Raw genomic sequence first — 16,247 nt, forward strand, 5'->3', positions numbered from 1 at the left:
CGATGCTTGCATGTGTTGTCAATCAAAAAGGTTAGGACAAATGCAATATATAAGGAACATGCAAAATTTTTGGGATTTTTGAAATTTTTCAATTTTTAGTCATTTTTGTAACTTTCTCAAATTAACAACTATATATACAAATAAAAACAATATGCACAAAGTGGATATTTCCCTCCCCACACTTGAAATTTACATTGTCCTCAATGGAACAAAGTATAGGGAGAGAATGGAAAATTAAAGAACATATTTTTGTGTTTTTTTTAAATTTTTCAAAATTAAAGACACGTTTTTGTGTTTTTGATATATTCGATTTTTTTTATTTTGTGAAGGGAGAGTGCAATAAAATAAATAACATGTTTTTTAAATTTTTTGAAAATTTTATGGTTTTTATATAAGGAGTTAAAATGCAAGTAAAGTATAAATAAGTAAGGGAAGAGAATATACACAACTTAGTGGTTATTGAGGGACTCCGCCCAACCTCTCATGCAAAATTTTGTTTCTTGAAAATTCCAGTGGCATGATCCATGTCACTCAAGGTATGAAGGAGACGGTCAAAGGCTCTAGCAAAACCCTCAACTAGACACAAGTAGTGCCAAGCTATAGCAAACCGCACCCGACCTCTCTTCCAACGCTTCTTCCCCTTCTTCCTTTTACTCCTCTCCGTATTGTTTCTAGGATCCTCTTGGTGTGATCCTCCATTTCAATGTAGTAGCGAGAAGGAGAGATGGATGTAGTAGCGAGAAGGAGAGATGGATGTAATCTCATAAACTTCATAGAATGAGGAAACCTCCTCATGGTCATCAAGACAAGGAGAGTGGTGAAGAATAAGAGGTGAAGGAGTCAACTTCTCAACATTGAGGTTCATAGTATCATCATTTTTATCCAATTTCTCTTGACTCTTCAATTGAACCGAATCACTACCAAAGATGAGAGCTTCAATTTCCTCCAAGCTAGAGTCAAAACTACAAGTGTCGTAGTTTTTCTCATGGCTCCTCAACTCTCCCAATATGACAAGTTCGAATTCATCAACCTCCATTTCCCAACTTTTTCCTTCTTCCCCACACTTGTCATTGACAAGCACTTCCTCTTCAAAGATTCCGGAAGGAGGTGGCAGTGGTGGGTCTTCCTCATTATCATCGACATCCCAAATAGGAGCACCAAGCCCTTCATAACTTCCCTTCCCACACTTATCATTTTGCAATGAATCTTCATAAGTGTCCCATATGGGAGGGCCAAGTTCATCGTCTTCATTTGGTTCAAGACCAATCAAGAATTCCCTATCAACCACTTGGTCAACCACAGTTTCTTCCAAGACAAAATGCTCATCATCTTGGGGTTCATTATCCACTAACCTCATCAACCCTCCTAATTATTTCCCACTTCTCATGGTAGCCGAATACACTTGTTGATGCTCTTGAATTGGTAAAGAATGTGGGCTTCTTTGAATGTTAGAAGTCCATTGGTTGGCCATGTGAGAATCAAATGTCATTTGACGAGCTTGGACATTTGTGAGGTCCTCTCTTAGAAGCTTGATTTATTGTTCCGCTTTACGCTCTATATTCTTCAACATTTGTTCAATGGAGGGGTTGGGGTTGGGTGGTTCAATGAATGGAAGTGGATTTGAACTTTGTTGTTGTTGGGAATGGTGAAGTTGTTGGTCTTGTAAAACATAAGGTTCTTGTGGGTATGGGTCTTGTTGTGAAAAGTATGAGCAAGTGTTATAAGAATGCCCAATACCACCACAATTCTCATAAGTATGAGCATATTGATGATAGTTTCTTGGAGGAGAACTTGTTTGAGAGTAGGTCCTTGGTGGTGACCTAGGCTCTTGAACATAGTAGACCATGGGGTAAGTTGGTCTCTCTTCATGATAAGAATTTTCATGCTTCTTCTCCACCAAAAAGCCATCAAATCTCTTGGACAGTTCTTCCAACTTGGCCTTGTTTTTCAATTCTAGCTTTGAAAGCCTTTAACTCTTAGACTCATTTTCTCTTCCGTAGTCACCTTCTCTACCTCCATAGCTAATTTCCAAGTCGGAAATATTTTGGATCATCTCCGTGATTTCGGCATTTTTCATCTTGTCAAAGTTACCACCGGAGGCCGCCACAATCATGTCCCTAAACCTTTGGTCAAGGGTTTTGAAAAAGATTTGAGTTGTCATCCACTAGGGGATTCCATGATGTGGGCAAGAGGTAAGAAGGTCTCCAAATCTTTCTCATGCTTCACTTAAAGTTTCACGATGCTTTTGCTTGACAGTTTGGATCTCATGTCTTATTCTAGCGGTTCATGAAGGACGGTAAAATTTGTTGATAAAAGCCCTTGACAAGCTTTGCCAAGTAGTGAAAGTACCCGGTTCATGTGAATTCAACCATCTTCTAGCATTATCCTTCAAGGAGAGAGGAAAGAGCATACGAAGAATTTGCTCTTCCATGAGGCCCTCATACTTGATCATACCCGCTTTCTCGTTGAATAATACAATGTGTTCATGATCATCTTCATTCTTCAAGCCATGAAAGATATCTTGTTGAATAAAGGAGATTGTATGATGACGGAGCACAAAAGTATTAGGAGCAAGAACTCCATAGTTGATTGTCGAGTAAGACCGATTAGGATCCGGTCTATGGTAGTAATCCATTGGTTGGTCCTTCATTTCTTTATCAACAAAGGTGGTTCTTGGTGAATTTGGTGGGCTAGGTGAGTTTGAATGTTGTGAATGGGTGGGTGAGTGATTAGGAGAGTGGTTTGGTGAAGGAATTGGTTAAGAATTGGTGGTGGAGATGGATATATTTGTAGTTGGTTTAGTGAAGGTGGAGATCTCCTTAGAGCCGATAGTGCTAACCATCTTCTTACCCGGAAAGAGTTCTCAATCTCTCGATCAAGAAGGACAAGAGAGCCGGTATTACACCTATACAAACACTCAAAAAGAGATCAAATGGTCTTAATGCAATGAATGCACTAGGACAAGGGTGGAAAAACAAACAAATAAACAAACTAAGCCTAGAAACAAATAATCAATCTAATCCAATATCACCGTCTCCGGCAACGGCGCCATTTTGATACCAAGTTTGTCGTACTCCTTGGTATGCAAACAAAATTTGTAAAACTCAATACCAACCAATAAATGTAGTAGGGTAAGGAGGTCGATCCTAAGAGACGGTGGTTGTGGTTCTTAAATTGATTGTTTTGTTTCTAGTTTAGTTCTAGCAAATGTTGAATGACTGATAAACTAGCTAACAAGACTACAACTAAAGCAAGCGATGACAAATTGATTAATATGCTAATTAAGAAAGCTAGGGTGGCCGGGTTCATTCATGTGGATAAACATCGAGACTTGGCGAAGGTTAACAAATAATCGAGGCAAAATCAAGACTAAATCTCCCTCTCTCGAGGTAAGGCTAATCCAAGGCTAAACAAGTTTAAGCTCTCACTTAAGACTAATTAAATCCCCCTAATTATCATGTAGTATCTAATCGCAAGCTAAGCTCTCACTTAACAAGACATAAGATGGTGGAAGAGACTCAAACCCTCATTTAAGCAATTCCACAAACACATAGCATGCATGACAATTAGAAGAGAAATTACCCTTGTAGTATTTGTTTGTTTAAGCCAATAATCTACTCCTATTAACCACACAAGATTACCCTTCCACCCAAGCAATTACACTACTCAAACATGATTATGAAATTGAGAACAAAAGATGGAAACTTTATCATGAAAATAACAAGAACAAACATAATATAAAGACAAGTAATTAAACTACAATAAACATGTAAACAATTGAGAGGAAGTAAATTAAGTGAATGATCAACGTGTAAACAAATGAGCCATAACAACAATCAAAGGTGTAAAATTTAACATAAGATAAACACAGTAAAACATGTTGGAGATTATACTAATCAAACTATGAGAAAATGTAAACAAATGAAGAAAGCAATGAAATTGAGAAGAGAATTATACCAATAATATTTAAAGATGGAAACTTGGATGAAAATAGTGAGGAATGAATCTCTTCTTCCCTCAAATTACAACCCACTAAACTAAATGTAAACTATTGATAATTGTGAATATCAAATGAACTAAAGAGTAGAAAAATTGATGATGAAGAAAGATAAAGACTTTGATTAATGATAAATTAATAAGAGAGGAAAATTAGGGTTCTTATTACAAATGGAGAGACTAATTTCTAATCTAATTGAGAGAGAGTATTCTAATCTAGGGTAGTCTAATTCTTGTGGAAAGCGGGCCGCCCACGGGGGCGCTTGGTGAAGGTCGAAAAACAAGCGTTTGCATTTTGTATGGAGTCGCCACCGATTTTTATGGGAAATTGGAACCGTTCGAATACCTCGTGTCATGTCAAGACACAAAGTAGTGACATGAACACTAAGCAATCGTTACCCTTAGCATTCTATGTCTAGAATGACTCTCGTGGATGCCAATGAACACGGGTGCTCACGGAGATCTGGAGTAAGAGGTGAGGGTACGTATTAGGAAGCTCTTTTGATCGAACACCTAATCCCGCCCGCCTCGATAGCGGCCTCTACTAATGATTAGGGAAGTTATTCGTACTTGATATATCGTCGGCTATATGCATGCAATGCAACATCCAAGTTTTAATCCTAGCATGTGAGAATTAATACTAAGTCGGTGAACAATTAATTAGCAAACAATTGGGTCGAAGTAGGATTTAATGTTGATTACATGTGAAGGCATACAAATGAAAGGAATACAATAAAAGAAATACAAAAATGAAAATTACATTAATTACATTGGATTAGGCGATTTATGACGAAAATACCTTTAAAACGGATAGTTTGAGAAAAAGAAATAAAAGAAGGAATTACGAACAGAACAGAAGTGATAATACGATTAGTAGTAGATTAATACGTAAGCTAATTAAATCAGGTCAAGGCAGAAACGGAGTTCAGGGACAGAAATCATCCTGGAAGAGGCGCAGCAGGAACTGTGCCCTCTGGAAGAGGCGCAGCAGTTGCTGCGTCTGTTCCAAGGGTGAGTTCTGGCTGTGAAGCCGGAACTGCAAATCGTTAATGTTGATTGGTGAATTTAATGATTGATTGATAATATTTACTCGGATGAAAGTGATTAACAGGTTAATTACATGTGAATGATGGTCATAAAAGCGATAAACATGGATGGGACGAATCGGAAACGGATTATTTACATGAAATTATGATGAAAATATTAATGAGTCCTCTATTGAAATAAGTCAATTAGACTAAATACGACGGATATACAATGAATATGCGACGAACATGCGAATAAACAGATTAAACTATATCAATGACGAATTCCAGAAACTCAATATGAACAAATTGAATCTCTAAAATCCGGGTTTGAATTTAATGACGAAAACCCGTAAATATCGGATTATTTAGGATTTAAGTCGGATTTATGATGAATTAAAACATGCTAATGATGAATGACTATAACACATGTGGATTATATACTATTACGACGAAGAATTAACAGACGAAACAAGCAAAAGAAAGATTTGAATACGAATTACAGAGGACAAACGAAGAAGAAAGGAAGCAGGAACTGCGGCAGCCTCACGAAGAGGCGCAGGCGGGAGAGCTGCGCTCCTTCAAGAGGCGCAGCGATTCTTTGCGTCCTTTCTCGACGGTTATTTACTGAAAATCCGCAAAAACAGATTTTAACAAAGGGTTTTAGAAATCGATTTTAACGGTATTTTCGACGTAAATCTTACAATTGATGATACGAAAAGGTAAAATACAATAAATAAATAAGGATTATACACCCTCAGACTTACATGTTGACGAAACGAGAAGGACTAAGATATCGATTAGTGAATGCTCGACGCGAATGCAAAGAAAGTGCCCTCGTAAGAGGAAAACGATTGATTAATTAAGTTGATTGAGTGTAGTTGGTCAAATTGGTCGGTCATGCAACGGAGAGGCTGGTACCCGGAAAGATCCGAGCTTACGTGGTCGAAAGTTCAAGCACGTAGGCGCCAATAAGTAAGAACAAAGTCTAGAATGCAAAGGGAGAAGAGAAGGGCGGACACTCGCGTGAGAAATATGAGGAGCGAAGGCTCCTATTTATACTAATCACACGACGGAATTAGGGTTTCGGAGACTCTTTGGAAGTGAATCTCGGAAAGATATGAAAAAGATACGTAAAACATGCGAGAAAAGGGCACGGGAAGAGGCGCGCAGCAGCCCACCGCGTCTCTTGGAAGAGGCGCAGCGCCCTGTCGTCTGTTCCCGTGAGGTTTCCTCTGTCAAGAAAGATTTCCGCGTTTGAGTTATGGTAGGACGGAAATAATTCGAATATCTTATGAATATTACGGGATATTATTTGCCAAAAGATAAAATTTGTGAAATATGGAATAGAAATATCCTAACATTCCGAACATTCTCGACTCGGGATTTAACAATTATCAGAAAATGGAGACGGTTTTTGACCCCGACTCCGAATGTACTCTAATTACTGCCAAAACGACCGTATCGGGACGTAGATGACAACTAAGAGGTAGACATTTAATTTTTGAGCAATCGCTTGACGATAATCTTACGAACTGTCACGAATCGTTCCGCGTATCAAACATGCGGCCCAATCATCACCGGGTGGCTTGCGGGAGGTGCAGAAATGAGGTATCTACAATTCTATGGTAGACTAATGTGGTAATGTGTAGTGTAATGGTGTCTTTTATACTAATAATAATAATAATAATAATAATAATAATAATAATAATAATAATAATAATAATAATAATAATAATAATAATAATAATAATAATAATTCTAATAATAATAATTATAATAATAATAATAATAATAATAATAATAATAATAATAATAATAATAATAATAATAATAATAATAATAATAATAATAATAATAATAATAATAATAATAATAATAATAATAATAATAATAATAATAATAATAATAATAATAATAATAATAATAATAATTAATCCACTCAACTAATCCTCATTAATCGACAAACAAAACAATGAAAAAGGGGAAAGGGGAAACACGATACATCGACAAAACGCAGTAGGGGTGTGGCTGCCGGTCAACCGCGGCCGTCGGTGGTCACCGGTAGCGAGACAATCATGAAAGAGGAAGAATTAATGTTGCGTGTTGTATGCCGGCAGATCGGCTACCGGGGCACCGGTAGAGGAAGCATCAATCGTTGTGAGATTTGAAGAGGGGGGCTTTATGCCGGTGAGTCGGCTACCTGTGTCAAGACCGGTAGCGAGATCTTCATTTAATTGGACCAAGACTTGGTGTATTCCTTGCCGGTTGGAGGAGTCGGCTGCTGGCAAGCCGGCATAGAACGCAAATTGGGTTAATTGAATTGATGGTGATGTGTGGTTGAAACAGAGGAAATCTATGGTGGTTGTCGGAACAGCTCGCCTCAGGTGGTGCAAAAATAGTGCAGGAGAACAGCGGCTATGGTGGTTGATTTGTGGAGGTGATGGTGATGAATGTAGATCGTTAATGGTGGTTGATGCGAGGTTGTTGCTGCTGCTATTTAGTTAATGATGGTGAGAACACCGGCATGTGACTGGTGATGAACATAGACGATACAGGTGATGGGTTATTGTGATTGAATGGAAGACGAGGTCGAGCTCGGGTGAGGCTGCTCGTGTTGGTTCTGTTGTGATGATGGGTTGATGGTGCAGTGGTGATGGAGCTCCGGTGGTTGATTCTGATGATGCGAGGCAGAGGAGGTAAAGTGGTTGCAGGATGAAGGTGATGGAGGAGAAGGTGGTTGTCGGTGTTGTTGCAGCCGTGGTAGTTGATTGAATGGTGATGTGTGGTACGAAATGGAGGTGAAGGAGCAGTGGTTGATGTCGTTGTTGCAGGTTGTCGGGGTGAATGAAGGAGATGGTATGAATGACGAGTTGATGATGGTGAAATGCACGGGAACTTGGTTTGTGATGAAGACGGGTTCACCTTGACAAAGTCAATGGTTGACTTTGAATTTGACTTGGTCTATTTGATTCATGCATTACTCTTTGACCCGTCTCATTTCCGTCTTTATCATTTTGGTACCTATAGGATTTAATAACGAAAGCAATAATCAATTTCCGACAAATATATTCATTTATTCGCGATAAATAGAATTAAACTATTAAATACTAATTAAACTAATAAATGAGCTATTTAACGATCAAAACACACAAAACCGAGTTACAAATAAGATATAAGTGCGAGTAAAATGACGCTAAATTATTACTTATCAAACTTCCCCACACTTAAACCTTACTCGTCCTCGAGTAAGCTCATTTAAACTAAACCAAGACCCTTAATATAAAAAACTAGCTAAACTAATAATATCCGATGAAAGGCAATTAACGGGCCTTCTCCGTCCCTTCAACTCACAACGAAACACAATGAGGTATGCATTCCGATGCAAGGCAAGTGGGGGCTTGCGGAAAATTGCGACACATCCAACATTAAGCACACAAATAAGCCGAGTTACAAATAAGATATAAGTGCGACACATCCAACATCAAAACCGAGTTACAAATAAGATATAAGTGCGAGTAAAATGACGCTAAATTATTACTTATCAAACTTCTTTCCTTAATTAGTTTCCTAAATACAACCCAATAAGAAATTAATAAACATACATTAATTAAATGACCCAAAATACACTACGTCATGGACAATATCTCTTCCCATTAATGATGGTGTAAGAGTCTATTTCAACTCTAGTTTTTTCCTCCAAATCCGACATCACCTTCGATGACCTAAACCACCATTGACGCCAAGCTTTTGTTGCTTCACTCACGGTAGATACATACCAATCGCATCTGGGTAATATATACCCCACCATCAAATCCTCAGAAGAACCAACTTCGTAAGCTGATGAATTCTCATCTGTACCTTCAAGAATTATATGTTTAGAGGGGAACTTAATGAAATGAAAATGACATTTTTCCTTTAACCTTTCTCATAATGTATCCGTTTTCTTCTCGCTTTCAATATAGCTCGGTTGACGACGCAATTCCCTTAATCTTTTATTTTCTGCTTCTTCTGTCAACTTACGATCCCTCTGCACCCTTGGACTCTCAATATTTGTACCTTGGTTAAGGGCCATAATTTTGGAACAAAATTAAAATTATAGAATCATCTACCAATAATGCAACGTTGATTCAATAAAAAATAACTGAACAGTCCGTGCATTGGTCAAATCAAGAATAATCAGAAATATTCACCACGGCTTAAAAAATCCCGTTGTCATATCATGTACTTATATTTTTTAATATATTGAGTCGTATGGTCATATCTTACATGTATTTATTTTTTTAATATATTGAGTCGTATGGTCAAACAATTTATAAACGGTTCACGTTGAAGTTAGAACGGCACGATTGACAACGGTTGTAGGTGAGCCGTTGTTGATGAACAAATTTAAAATGGTTGTAGGTGACCTGTTGTTAATGAACAAATTTACAACGGTTGTAGGTGAACCATTGTTAATGAGTATTATGTGGCCGACGAGGGTATGAAGATGATGATGATGATGATGAGGCTTGGTTGACAAGCCGGACTGCTTCACACCTCTTAATCCAATAATTCTGTTGATGTTCAAGGGATGCTTTGATTAGTGGGTGTTGATCGGCAGGAAGCCCGACGAGAACCTTCCCATCAACTGCAATCGTTTGTGTAAGCCATTCTTCGTTGTTGATAAAATTAGGGTTCATTGCCATGTTGTTTCAAATTTGTGTAATGGGGATGAAATATTGTGATTTGATTAATGAATGTTAGTAAATGATGCTTTAACATTAATAGTCACATTTATAATTTTTTTCAAAACCGTTGGTAATTAACATTAATTACTAATTAATGTAAAAGTTAATTTATTAACAAATATTTTAAACCTACGTAACTTGCAATAAATAATTAGAAAATAAACTACTCTACCACGCATATATTCAAGAAAAATACAGATAACAAGAAATTAAAAGACGCGTGGTTTCAACAACATCAATTAGAATAATAATAATAATAATAATTAATCAATATAATCATCTTGTAATTCCCCTGCGATTGAGATAAATATTGGGAATTCAATATGTGGATTATTAGGAGACACTTGATCCGCCTCCCATGAACGAGGCACAGTGTCAATATAATGTCAATATGTTCTTAATAGATTAATGTCACAATCGGTTGCAATCCATAAATATTGCGCTCGTAGCACATCATCCGTAGAACAATTTTTCTCCCCAGCATCATGATCCTCTTATCTTGCCTGGAGTTTTCTCGCTTGATGAAAAAATTCCAGTTTCTTCCCAAATGCTTCAAACTCGATTATTGCGTAACCAAGAAAACCAAGAACTTTAGTCCAAGCTGGGTGGACCTTTTTAATGTTCGTATAACCACCTTGACGAAGCATATCTCTCATCCAAGTAAAATTTCTCGAAAAAGCCTTACCATTGTCATCATATTTGATTGGAAGGTTGTGTATAACCACATTGGCGTAGTGTTATGTATGGTGAAAATTAAATTACCTTCGTGAGTCCATCAAATTATACGTCTTTAGAATTCGAGCACCCATTATATCATATGCATTAAACATATTGTTAATATTAAAACGTCAAAACATTAATAAAATTCTACAAATTAACCGTAAATGATAAATAACAACGGGTACAGAGAAACCGTTCTTTCATAATAGAAAATGATAACGGTTACAAGAAACCCATAGCTATAACATAACAACGGGTACCAAAAACTGCTGCTGGTTTTAATTTAGTAACGGTTTTCGAAACGCCGTTTTCTTAAACTGATAACGGTTATCTAAAAATCGTTGATAAGGGTGATTCTATAATGCGTTTTTGGAAACCGTTAAACGTTTTTTATAACGGTTTGTTAAACCATCGTTGTCACATTATAATAACAACGGTTTTCGAGGGAAACAGTTATTCTTATTAGCGCGGTCTAGGTTTCCACCAATATTTTGTAAACGGTAATCTACGTGTCATTATTATATGCATTAAACCGTTGTGATACGCTCGTTATTGATGGTCAGATTTGGCGTAGTGAAGTAAATCATACAAGTTGAATAAATTGCAATAAACGAATTATAAGAAATAAATTACAATGGATAATTGAATTTACGTCACGAGTACGCTAGAAAAAGGGATTTGAAAAAAAATAAAAGAATAAAAGAATTAGAAGATTGTAAAATACCTCGAATTAGTAGTGATAATAAGGATAATAATCGATTAAAACTTAATTAGAAGGCCTACGTCAAAACAAAACGAGTTCAGAGGTAGAAACCACCTCAGAACAGGCGCATCATCTGATGCGTCCCTTAGAAGAGGCGCATCAGTTCCTGCGACTATTCTTGAGTTGGGCTCTGACTGTAAAAGTCAGACTCGTTAATTGGTATCATTGGTTGTCTGATTAGTATGGATTATTGTTATAGTATGGATTCCAATAGCAGTTCCGGAATTGATGGTTTCTCAGCTGGTTTTTTTTCAGTCTTCTTGGGAGATTATTAATAAGGAATTTTGCAAAGCAGTGCTTAGTTACTTCAGAACAGGTGACATGTCTAAGCAAGCTAATTCTACAATCATTTCCTTAATTCCAAAGAAAACTATAGCAAGTTCAGTTATGGATTTTTGCCCTATATCTTGCTATACTGTATTTTACAAGACTATCAGTAAGATCATTGCAAACAGAATGCTAACTGTCCTTTCCCATCTCATTGGTGATGAACATGCAGCTTTCATTAAAGGAAGAAATATTATTTAAAATATTCTTCTTTCAATGTCTCTTGTTAAAGGATATAATAAGCAATAAGTTTCTCCTAGATGCCTCATAAAGGTGGATATCAAAAAAGCATTTGATTCTTTGCATTGGAAAATTATAGCTAATATGTTGGAAGTTTTGGAATTTCCTTCTTAGTTCATTACTTGGATAAATGGGTGTATCACAGGTACCTTTTTTAGAGTGTTGTGAACTAAGCATCAAGTTTCTCATCATCCTAAATGTAGCAAGATTAACCTTACACATTTGGTTTTTGCTGATGATTTGATGATTTTTCAAGAGGGGATGTTCCTTCTATTAGGGCAGTGAAGGAGGCTCTTGAAGAGTTTGCTAAAGTGTCTTGTTTGCATGCTAATGTTGAAAAAATTAGCATCTATTTTGGAGAGAGGGGGGCTCGGCTCATTAGGCAGGAGATCCTTCAAGTCATTGGTTTTTCTGAAGGTCAATTCCCATTCAGATATCTTGGGATTCCTTTGGGGACTACTAGATATACAGTCAGTATGTTTGATTCCCTTGTGACAAATATTGACAAAAATTCAACAATCTATTCAGCATTGGTCAGCTAACCTTCTTTCTTATGCTAGAAAGGTTCAACTCATTAATGCTTCTGTTTTTGGAATTGAAAATATTTGGTGCTCTAGTTGTCAACTGCCAAAGGATGTGACCAAAAGGATTAATAGTATGTGTAAAACATTTTTTTGGGGAGTTAAAGATGGGGCAAGGAGATTAGTCTTTCAGACCTGGGCCAATATTTATGCCCCTTGGGAAAGAAGATGATTTAATGTTAAGAACCTGGAGAAGTGGAATTTTTCTTTGCTGGTAACTTGGGTATACATGCTTTCTGAACAAACTTCTGGGGTTTGGGCAAAATGGCACAAGACGTATATTCTTAATACTGAGGATATCTGGACTGTTAAATCAAAAGTTCATTTTTCTGCTGGTCTGAAAGGTATTTTGTCAGCCAGAGATTACCTTGTTGCTAGATCAGGCTCTATTCCAGCTGCAAAACACTTGGTGTCTTCTTAGATTACTGGTCAAAAGCTGCAAACTAGTAAGGTGTATGATTTTCTCTTGGATTCTACAGTGTAGGAGGACTGGTATGCTGTGATACTCCACCCTAAGATTGTTCCTAGTCACAAGATTCTGGTTTCTCTTGCAGTGCAAGATAAGTTGGCCATTGTGGCTAACCTGCAGGGACGAGATTTTCAGCTAGCTAACAGGTGCTGCCTGTGCAAGCAACATCAGGAAGATAATGGCCATCTTTTTTTTGGCTGCTCCTTCTCTCAAGCAGTCTTATCTGACATTCTAGCTTGGATGAGGACTCATAGGCAGCCATTAGATATTATTGCAGAACTGCAATGATTACATGGTCAAGGTTAGAGTAATCATTGGAAGCATAACTAGTTTACAATAGTCATTTATGGAGTAGTTTACAAGCTATGGCAAGAGAGGAACGCACGAATTTTTCAGAGTAAAGAAAATGTTGTTAGTTTACTTATAGCAAATGTCAAATTTGTAGTAAGTGTAAGAATGTATATGCTAGTTAAACACAAAGAATATTCCATTATGGTGGATAGTTTGTGTGCTTAGATGTGAGGTTTAATTGTCTAGCGTGATATTATTGCAAAATGTAATTTCTTTTCAATTTTGAAATGTAATGATAATTATTTTGCAAAAAAGATATATAGATCGAGTGAAGGTGATTTAGTCAGATTATATGCATTGGAACCGTCGTAATGCAAATAAAAATGAATTCACACGAAGTATTACAATTAGTTATTATTTACGATGTCGGAAATGGGTTTATATGCAAACTTCAAATTAGAGACGGATAGAAGATAGAGAATTGAAGAAGCAACAGAACTAAAATCATATATCAAAGACGAATTCAAGGGATTTGATATGAACAAATCTAGCCTCTTAAATCCGGGTTGAAACTTAATGACGAAAACCCGCAAATATCAATTATAAGGGATTTAGGTCGGAATTATTAAAAAGTATTATTGAAAACAAATTATAAAGTGGAAATATAAGAGTTTTGGAAGAAATAAAAAAAATAAACGAAAGATGAAAGAAAGAAAAAAAGAACAGATACTCGAGGAAGAAGAAGAAGAAGAGCAGCAGTAGAAAAGCAGCCTCTGGAAGAGGCGCAACAAATACTGTGATCCTTCCAGGAGGCGCATCTGCTGATGCATTTCTTCTGCAACGTCTTTCACTGCTGTTTTGAAAAATAGGTTCGAAGGAAGGATTTTGAAAACTGTTTTAGGCGTACTCGTGATATAAACTCGTATATTAATTGATGAAAAATAAAATATATTAAATAAAATAGAGATTTACACTCTCGGACTTATATAAACTGGTACATTAATTGTCATTCAAGTCTTAATCATTTATAAACGGTATATGAACATATTTTGACATTCGGTTAATTGAAAAACAAAAAATATATGTTTAAATGAGCTCAATTCTTGAATGATCGAAGAAATAAATTTGATAAGTACCTCCTTTGAAAGACAATTTAAAATATTCCATGCATGATTAAAACTTCCAATATAAAACAATATTACCAAAAGAGAGGTAAACACGAATTAATTTAATAACCGTAATATTTAAATAAAACAAAACTCACACCTACCTTGATTTTATGATAAGAATGAGGAAAAAATGTGCTTTGAGTTGATTTTTGTTTTGCTTGAATTTATTATTATGTTTTGGAAACAAAGAGGAAAAAAAGATGACATTATATATAAAGGATTGTAGTTATGGAGGTCATTAAAGTTGTAAAATAGTGTTTTATAACTCTTTAATCTTTTTTTTGGGAAGATTGAAGGGCGGGTAAATATCTATTGATTTCTTTAGATTTATGTGCATTTATCCGTATTATTCAGTGAAAATTTATTATTTTTCATTTTTTTACAAAAAAAATTAATTATTATTCATTGAGTTATTGTGTAAATAGGTATGCTTGGTGGCAAGAACATATGACGTGACACGTTGCACTTCAAAAGAGGCTGAACATGTCTTTTTATGTTATTATGAAGATTAAGGGAGTTTGATACTTATAGCTAAAATCGTCCAATTGAGAAAACTCACGTAAAAAGAAATAAAGGGTAAATTGTGTTTGTCGGCATTTTAGAATTGTGGCAGTACAACGAAGAGTATATGAAGAACAAAAGGTGTTTAACGAGATTTGAAGGCTGTGTATGTTAGTGATAGCTTTAATCGAGTTGTTGCTTATAATAATATACACGATATTTTGTCTTTGGAAATAGAGGTGTAAATAATAGCGTTGAGATAATTGTAGTTGAAGTTATTAACATTTTAGAGAATAATGCATTTTTTTAGTTTATGACTCATTTGAATTGTTAGTTTTATTGATGGCTTTATCAGATGGATTTTTACTTGAATTAAGATCTTAAATTTCGTGTGAATAAAAGGTTTACATTTCAGAAACTTTATTGCTTGCATGATATATATGTTTCATATAATGTTGTCATGACAACTAAGGTCCTTAATATATAGTGATTGATTAAGGCAAGCTAACTCATGACTTAGCTTACTGGACATGGATTTAAATGGGAGTACCCAATGTAGGAGACAAGAAGTCAACCAATCTAGCCACAAATCCCAATTAAGCACTTAATAGACTTATGTGACTAGATATAGAGGATAAACAAATACTTTATATATACACCATTTAGTTATCATCCACTTTATAAACTTTAGATGGACCATAGTCTATCAAATAAATCCTTAAATCTCGTTAGTTCTCCAAATCGCCTTAGTTCCCTACTTGAGTAAAAATCATCTTGTACTTGAAATTCTTATTCAGACATTTTAGAGCATGCTTAGCTTTTTAATAAAATTAATTCATACATACATACATACATACATACATACATACATACATACATACATACATACATACATACATACATACATACATACATACATACATACATACATACATACATACATATACACATACATATATATATACCATTTCAAATTATAATGAGTCACTTTAATTTTTAATATTACAGGAGAATGTAGAAGATACACAACATAGGCTATGAAGGTCACAGAAGAATGTTGAAAGTTCAACACTGAAGCTATCAGGGTAACTAATATACGAAATTTATAAAATTTGGGAGACTTATATACCAAAAACAGGAAACAAGTGGGTTGGAGGGAAATCATCTGAGTTAAAACCAAAATTAAAGAAGTTATGCGGGTAGACTGAACTAGAATCAGCCCGGTTGTTCTATAAAAAATATGTATACCAAGCTAAGGGGCGGAGTCAGACTTGTAACTGGCGTATGATGGTGTACAAGTCATGCGTGAATGACGGAGAGGAGTGTAGTTGAATTTTAACAAAATGATGCATTTAGAACTTAAGATAAACTCAGCGGTATGGGCATCATTACTTATGGTACCTCCTACCTTTGTGGGATCAAACCGAAAACTTAG

General features: G+C 35.8%; 1 non-coding gene across 1 annotated transcript; it reads left to right on the forward strand.

The window, feature by feature from the left end:
• The first annotated feature begins 2,171 nt into the window (after window positions 1-2,171).
• On the forward strand, window positions 2,172-2,278 carry LOC141609613 (small nucleolar RNA R71). The gene has a single exon (XR_012527538.1). It is a non-coding gene; the product is annotated as a small nucleolar RNA R71 (small nucleolar RNA).
• Window positions 2,279-16,247: the final 13,969 nt, after the last annotated feature.

Source organism: Silene latifolia, chromosome 10 (genome assembly GCF_048544455.1).
Source record: "Silene latifolia isolate original U9 population chromosome 10, ASM4854445v1, whole genome shotgun sequence".
In the NCBI taxonomy this organism is placed as follows: Eukaryota; Viridiplantae; Streptophyta; class Magnoliopsida; order Caryophyllales; family Caryophyllaceae; genus Silene; species Silene latifolia.